Consider the following 9,136-nt stretch of genomic DNA (forward strand, 5'->3'; position numbering starts at 1 on the left):
CTCCAACCCTCCTTTCTCCAACCCCCTTATTTAACCCCCTTCTATCTAATCCTCCATCTATTTACCCCCCTTCTAAGCCCCCCTTCTCTTCTTCTCAGGGATCCAGGGCTTCTCAGGGCTTTGCCTCCATGTTAAAAAAAAAGAAGACTGACCCACAAATTCCCCTTGCAGTAAGTTGAGATATACCTGGGGGAAAAGAGGGGGTGAGGGTTGGGGGGGTTGCAGGGGGCAAGGAGAAGGAGGAAGGGGGGAATTGCTAAGAAGGCTTGGAACATGTAGTTTGCCAGCTCAAGGGGCTACCTGTCTATCTCAGCTCAAATGCTAAGGATGCCTGGACTTGTGCTGTTGTGTGTGTTTTGGAATTGGGGGGGGGGGGGTTGGCCAGAAAGGGAAGTACATTTCTGCCATCTGTCTAGGAATAATGCCAAAATGTCCTCCATTTTGAGCATGCCTAAGAAACATGTATTTATATCAATGCTTTTTTAAAGCATTAAATTTTTCCACGTGTCTTCCATTTTAAAAATATGTCCTACATTAGGGGCTAAATTTTGTCCTACATTGTCCTACATTTCCCCCCATTTGTCCTGGTTTGGAGGTTGACAGTTATGGCAACCCTACATATAGGCAGCGTCCTGCTTTTGTTAACACAATGGCTGACTGAATCCCCTCTGTGAACTCTTTGGCCTGTTACAGACAGCCAAAATAAAGCTGCTTCGAGTCACAGTGGAGCTATGCTGTTTCAACGATGCATGCGTCCTAAGAGTCCAGAAGTCCCACCAAAGCCACGCTCCAGCCGTAAGGACTGGAGCGTGGCTTTGGTGGGGCTTCTGGACTCTTAGGACGCATGCATCGTTGAAACAGCATAGCTCCACTGTGACTCGAAGCAGCTTTATTTTGGCTGTCTGTAACAGGCCAATGTTTCACATATGAAAATTGAGTTTTTGACATTTTATTAAAGCCACAATAAATTGAGCTTACAAAGAACAAAAAGTAGTAGTTGCAGCTGCCATTGCCAAACAAACAAACAAACCCAGCACCTGGTCAAGTGGAATTGTGGTGGCAAGGAGAGGGTGTACTAGGAAATACCCATTGGGGGCTGCACTTGAGGCAGTGGCATCACTAAGGGAGTGTGGGGTGTGTGGACTGCATCAGGTGACACCCTAAGGGGGGGGGACACCACTGCTCCTCGAACTTCTGCCTTTTCACAGATATGGGCTGTAGGATTCACCTGTGTCCCATTAAAATGCTGAAGAAGTTGGGTTGAGTGGGATGAAGCACAATGGGAGGAGAAAGGAGAGGGCCCAGTTTTTTTTTATGTTTTTTATCATTTTAATTTTTTTAAAAATTTTACAGTTTAAAAAAATCTTTTAAAACATTTCTTTAAAAACATCACATTTTACAAAATGTTCATGTTAACCATATGAAACTATGTATGTGTAAATACATTTAAGCTATGCATATGATACTGTAATTTAAAGGCATAATTTTATTTTTTTAAAATTGTTTACATCATAATCTCTGGGGCAATCTCTTTTCTTGAAATATGAATCCATTAGTTTGCATTCTAGGTCCAAAACACACAGCAGAAATAATCCAGTTTGAGACCACTTTAACTGTCCTGGCTCAGTGCTAGGGAATCCTGGGAATTGTAGCTTGTTGTGGCAGCAGAGCTCTCTGACAGAGAAGGCTAAATGTCTCACAAAATTACACTTCCCAGAATTCCCTAGCATTGAGCCAGGGCAGTTAAAGTGGTCTAAAACTGGATTATCTCTGCAGTGTGTTTTGAACCCTAGTCTCTAGAGCAGCAAGGAGCAAGCATTCTCCACCTTCTACATGACACCAGCTATTTACAAACGGATATGATGTTACCTCTCTTCTGCAGGCCAAACATATCCAGATCCACAAGCTGTTCCTCATAGGACTTGATTTCCAGACCTTTTACCATCTTGGTTGGACAATTCAACCACATTCCAGATGGTCAGTATTCTTGCTGAACGGTGATGCTCAGAACTGGATACTGTATTCCAGGTGATGCCTGATGAAAGTAGAATAGAGTGGTATTATTATTTCCCTTGAACTGGACACTATACTCTTGTTGATACAGCCTGGAATTGCATTGCTTTTTGGCTGCTTCATCACCCTGTTGACTCACATTTAAATTGTGATCTACTAAGACAAGTAGATCCTTTCTACGTGCATTGTTTTTAAGCTAGCTTCCTATGACACACTTTTGCATCAGTTTATACTGTTTACCCATTTATTCCCAGATTCAGTTTAAAGCACTAGCACTAAGCTTTAAAGACCCAAATTGTTTAGGACCAGGGTATCTGAAGGTCTGGCCACCCTCGCCTTGGAAACCTCAAGGCTCTAACATCAACTTCAGAAGTCCTGGGTTCTCTGACTCACCACTGAGGCTGGTCAGGTAGCAGGGTACTATGGATAGGGCAATTTAAATGGCCCTACTTTCTTAAAATACCTTTCCTTGGTATTTTAGTTCCCTGGAGCAGCCTTTAAACTGAGCCTCGAGGCTTTTTATTCTGCCAAGCTATTTTTAAATCTTATTGTAGGCTTCCTGTATACATTTTAAATCTGAGGTTGTTTATATTGTCTTTCATAGTTGTCTAAGATTTTTACACTCGTCCCTCCACATTTGCTGGGGTTAGGGGCACAGGGTCCCCGTGAATATGGAACTGCAAATAACAAAAACAGGGAGGCGTTACAAACCGCCGCTTTGCGGCGGTCTCCCGGTGCTGCTGTTTGCTCCGCGAGGGAGCCGCCGCAGCCAAACCGCACGGCTCCCTTACAGAGCAAAAAAGAAGCTCCAAAATGGAGCTTCTTCTGGCGGCGCGCTAATGACGCCGCGAGGCACCAATGGCACTCATGACGTCATTAGCACAGCGTCCGTTACGTCAAGATGGCGGCGGCTGTGTGGAACGGCCGCTGCCATTTGTTACGGACAGAGTCCGTAACAGGAATAGGGGCGTCTGGAAGAGACGGCCCTTTTTTAAACTGAGACGTCCTGAGGACGTCCCAATTGGCGGTTTGTAACCCGCCCTCAAAATGGAGCTTCTTCTGGCGGCGTGCTAATGACGCCGCGAGGCACCAATTGCGCACTCGCGATGTCATTAGCGCCGTGTGATGTGCGGATGCACAGTGTCCGTTATGTCAAGATGGCGGCGGCCATGTGGAACGGCTGCCACTATTTGTTATGGACAGAGTCCGTAACAGGAATAGGGGCGTCTGGAAGAGACGCCCCTTTTTAAACTGGGACGTCCTGAGGACGTACCAAGTGGCGGTTTCTAACCTGCCCTCATGTTTTTACCTGAGAGAACACTTCTCTAGGATTCCCTACATCCTCCAGTGTAACTCTGTGGTTAACATCTGCCAGACACTGACCACAGAATTGCTCTGGAGCAGCAACAAATGCCTAGTGGAGTCTTCTCTCCAGATATCTCTAGGTCCTTCAGTGCGACTTTTGGTTAAAGTTCACCATAGAGTTGTGCTGGAGGACCTAGATATTCCTAGAGAGAAAATATTAATAAAATCCGTGAAGAACCAAATCCGCAAAAGTCAAAGCCGCAAATGTGGAGGGACGAGTATATTGTAAACTGTTTTGTTGGGTTTTGCCCTTAAATGCAGGATAGAAATATATTATATCAATAGGGGATGCATGCCCTCCTTGCATATGCATGCCACTAAATACACCTGATAGACCTCAACATGGCCCAGTTTCCACTGAGCAGGCACCTTAGCCTACAATTAACTGCCCCATATCAGTGCATTGCAAGGGAAGCCATGTGAAGAGGAATACATTTTTTCATTCCAGTATGTTTAGCAGCCATTACAGATGTTCTCATTAACACATCTGAGGTTCAGAAGAATGTCATAGTGTGTGTGTATGTGTCTTCAAGTTGCTTGTCAACTTATGGTGACCCCATGAATTTCATAGGGTTTTCTCATGAATATAAACCAGAAAACATTAGTCCATATACTGTATTTTCTCTAACTTTTATTAGACCTCATTATTCCATTCTTAAGTATTTTAGAAAGATTTGTAGCTTTACTGGATTTTGGAGAAAAATATGGCTGAGATTCAAATCTGCTTACTGTACACCTGACCAACCTGTAATGTAGCAGGTTCTACAGAGGCACTACACTGACTACTCCATCCACGTGTATCTTCATATGCATTGCTTAACATGTCAGTATATATCATAGACACTTAAGGTTTTTTTTTTAACCAGGAAGTATTAGTTATTTGTTGCTTTAGTCAACTGACAGACATAATTAGCATCTTGCTTGGTCACTAAAGCTGGTATGCCTTAACACTCTGGCATTGTCTCAGTTGACGTGCTCATAGAAGTTATGCGTGTGTACACACCCTTTGGGTTTATGGCATAATCTGCAGATTACAGACCTTTACCATTCATTTATTACTCTAAAAGGAACTTTATGTTCAAGAGGCAATGTTAGTATACAGAACAGCCTTCCCCAAAGCTATAGTCTCCAGATGTAGCTGTGACAGGGATTATGGGAATGGTAGTTAAATGCATCTAGAGGGCATGGAACTGAGAAGGGCTGGTGCAGAACATACTCTGAGTATCCATTCACAAGAGTACAGGGTTAGAAATAGCAACAGCAACAAAAAGAGCTGGTATGGTAGATTGGATTTAAAAAATGGACTTGGTCAAATTAAGTAGAAGCTAGAGCAGGCCTTATTTCAGTGTTGATAGGCCTTGGTGGCACTTATTTATAACACTAAGCAAAGAAAGGCATACAAACAATGAAGGTCCAAGCATCCTCATCACCATTTGTTACATTCCACATATGTGTCAAATAGTAGTGGCAAGACAAATATTAGTTGAAGAGGACAAAGCTGGGAAGACAGTAGGATTGCTCTCTGGGGCAGAACTCCCCCCCCCCCCCGACCCAATATGACCATAGCTAACTTCTCTGTACTTCATTTATGTCAAAACAAGCACTTTGACCTAAACTGCCAATAAGTAAACCCATAGAATCAATTGATGAATTTAAGAAATGACCTCTCTTTCTCTCTCTCTGTATGAGTGTGTCTGGTCTAGTTAGAACTAACCATGTTCTAACTGGAGTAGAAACACATTACATCACCTCTGCTCTAACATCTGCAGTCTTAATACAGATTAAATATTAATTTCATTTGATTCTCCATGGCCCACTTTATTCAGACAAAATACAAAGAAGTCAGGAACTGGTATATTTTTCTCATGGCATTAACAAGCAGCCTTGTACATTTACAGTTCACCCACTAAGTGACCTTGTTACCAAATCAGCTTCCTTTCTGTCTGTGTGATAAAGTCCATAGAGACGACACCATTTCCTTCCTTCTAGCTGTCATTTGGGCATATGACAGTCTGAGCTGACAGGCTCATATACTTCTGGCATGATTTATAAACATTAGTGTGACTTTTAAGTATTACCACTGTAAGCAACATGTCACTAAGCAGTGGGCAGCTACTGCTGCAACTACTGAGAATAGTCTTACCTTCTGTTTCCTGTGCCCATGCACTGATGCAGATGGTAGCAAGCTTGGGATCTGGGCAAGGCAGAGAGTGTCTTTGCTTTGGGTCAAGACTTCCCGCTTCTCAAACACCAAAATCTTGCAAACTACTTTCCCTCACAAACAAAACAAAACAAAAAAACAAGAAATAACACAAGTACCAGCCCTGGAAAGTGGGAATCTACTTGGAAACAACTGTGATCCAAAGCCTGATGGCATGGTGCCTTATCAATTTCTGTGGTTCTACAAAAGGTACAATGCAAGAAGAGGTTGAAGGTGATAAGCAGTGATAGAAAGGGAAGCAGAGGCTTGAGAGTGACAGGGACAAACTTATTCTTCCACTCCCTCCATTTTATTTCTTAGTCTTGTTACTATTTTCACTTTTTTCCATTGTTCAATTCATAATTTAAAGTAAAACAACATACCAACAATCCTTATAAACAATTCCATTAAACTATTACTCCAACAGTATATTACTTGTGTATCTGGCAAGGATGATGATGATGAATACAGTATTTGTAGTAAGAGCAAATGTTGCATGTCCAGTCATACATATCACATGATTATTTTCACTATTTAACATCTTGGGAAGAGGAAAATATAAAAGTGACATCAGAGGAAATAATATTTGTGCTATTGGCACCTTGCAGGCAATTGCTAAAAGCTAGAAGATTGCAGAGCTTCTAATATGGAAATCTTGGTATGGGAAACTGTGGGAAATTGCCAAGGGAGAAAAATGGACGTATCGGTTAAGTTAAATTAGCAAATGCTATGTTGTATGGAATGGCCTTATTTTATACACAAATCAGTGATGTATGCAGCAATATTTATCAAATTCTTTCCTCAGATTATGGAAAAAAAGAGACTAAACAGAAATTGTTATTATAAAGAACTATGTAGAAACATCCAAGCTGCCAATATATATTTCACATATATTTACACCTGTAAAAGGGAAAAATATGTAAAATGCAATAATCATATTTAACCATGACATAGATATTCGTTTTTTCTTTCTCAAATTTTGTTTTGGTGTGCCTTTGTATTCAGGTGCTTATCACACTACATTGTTTTACCATTGTAGCAGTGGATTAATCCCTTTTACTTAGATGTATCACACAACATTGTGGATCGCCTGGTGTTAACGTGCTATAGCATGATTGCTAATTCATTTTTTAAACTGTAATAAATCCATTAACGACCGCCTTCCCCACTATGGTTCAATAGTTTTGAGTGTAAATGTCTCATTCAAAGTCACTGCAGAAAATAGTGGCCATGGTGTGTTGTTTGGTTGTACCTACTTTGAGGACCTTCTTTAGTTATCAAAATAGGCTGCCACTTCCCGTTCTTTGTTATACAGTGGGTCCTTGTTATCTGCTGGGGTTCAGTTCAGCAGAAATATGGAAACAGCGATAGGTTCCTAAACCAAAAAAGTCTTTACTATTTTCTATTTACTACAAGGACAGTTCAACATATTTCACCAAGCTTTTGATGCAAAGCTAACGATGCACACATGTGAAATGAAACAGCCAGACCAGGAAGGCCTTGCATAAAAACAGAAAAACATTTTGAACCTTCTAGTCACCACTTGATAGCTTCTTCCAACATGCATTTAGGAAGTTTTTTTCCTTCTTTTAGCAGCCTCATTTTATTGTGATTTTTATTTTGGTGGCCAAACATACAGATCTATAATTTTTAACATGCTGAAGGAATCTAGTGGGACAAGCCTATCTTGCTGCCCTTTTTTCTTTCTATTACTGCTGTTCATGCATATTCAATAATGCATCCTGGAGGGAGCTGCTATTTAGTTTGCCTGTTGCAGGCAGGCACACAGTTACAGCAGGATTGGCTGGAACAGAATCCCATTCTTTCCCAGCTCAAGCTTTATGGTATTGTTTACTATAGGCACACTGCTGCAACCCTACACCAAAAGTCTGTTTTGTCACCATCCTCCCAATACTAATATTCTAAAAAATGTTGAGCAAGACAGAAGACGATGTGGACAAAGAGGGATTGTTGTTGTGTGCCTTCAAATCATTTCTAACTTACGGCGACCCTAAGGCAAACCTATCTATGGCCTGTTACAGAGTGCCAAAATAAAGCTGCTTCGGGTCTCTTTGGAGGTATGCTGTTTAAATGATGCATGGGTCCTAAGAGTCCGGAGGTTGCGCCAAAGCCACACTCCATTCCTAAGCACTGGAGTGCAGCTTTGGTGCAGCTTCCGGATTCTTAGGATGCATGCATCATTTAAACAGCATATCTCCAAAGAGACCCGAAGCAGCTTTATTTTGGCAGTCTGTAACAGGCCATAGAGTTTTCTTGGCAAGTTTCTTCAGAGAAGTTTGCTATTGCCATCCTCTGAGTCTGACAGAGAATGATTTGTCCATAGTCACCCAGTGGGTTTCATGGCTGAGCTGGGATTCAAACCCTGTTCTCCAGAGTCATAGTCCAATGCTCAAAGCACACCACCATGCTGGCTCTCCAAAAATCTAACAAGAATATGTAAAAAGTTCATTTTGTCAGAGGCTTTCTTAACTGAAGTATACCTTTAATTCAAAATGAATTGGCAGGATGACTGTCAGTAAATGCTAAGTGGAATAAAAACATGTGTATTGCCTACTTAAACTAAAGCAAACATGGGTCCTGTCCTACCTCTCTAGGGAAGGAATTTCACAATCAGATGCAGACAGAGAGAAGTCCTTGCCACCAATATCGCCACTTCTTAAAAGTAGTATACACAGCATGGCTTCAGAGGAAAATAATAAAACCATAAACAACTTCTTTCATGAAGAATTCCTTTCAACAGAAGATTTATACCATGCCTTCTCCCTCCTAACAACAGAAATAGTCATTTCTGTAGTCATGTGAGATGTAAAGGCCATTATTATATTGACTTTCTAGGAAAGTTATTGCTAAAAATATTTCCCTTTTATTTGTTGTTATACACCTTCAAATAATCTCTGACATCAACCCTAAAGTGAACCTATAATAGGTTTTCTTAGCAAGTTTCTTCTGAGAGGGCCTGCCACTGCCATCCTGAGAGGCTGAGTGTGTGTGACTTGTCCAAGGTTAGCAAGGGGGTTTACATGGCCAAGCCATGATTCAGACCCCGGTCTCCAGAGTCATAGCCCAACATTCAAACCACTGCACCACATCAGCTCTCTTACTTGATTTTAAATCTATGTCCTGCTTTATATATCACCCTAAAATTGAAATTTTCTTTGGAAAAAGATATCTTTCTTCATGTTAGAAAGATTTTATGCCCTATTCTTTCAATATACTGTGAATGTATTAAAGCCCTTTGGGGACTGTGTGCTTGGAATAACAAGCTAGGGGAAATCTAACAAAGTTATAGATCTGTGATAAAGTATATATTTTAAAACAAAGTTCTTCCTATAGGAAGTGAGGGAAGATAATCTGATTGATACTCGTATTTCCCCAAACTGTATTACTCTCTCTCAAAGCTTGGTGGTCACAAGACTACCACAGCATTTCAGCTTTCTGCAGTTCTCTAACCAAGAACTTAATCTGCATGATTCTTGCCAAACTCCTTACTCAATCCATGCAGAGAGGTATCTCTCCACTCCACTGCTCCCCCTTGAT

This window comes from Sceloporus occidentalis, unplaced genomic scaffold (assembly GCF_023333645.1).
Source record: "Sceloporus occidentalis isolate IW3139 unplaced genomic scaffold, rSceOcc1.0.p SCAF_4, whole genome shotgun sequence".
Taxonomy (NCBI): domain Eukaryota; kingdom Metazoa; phylum Chordata; class Lepidosauria; order Squamata; family Phrynosomatidae; genus Sceloporus; species Sceloporus occidentalis.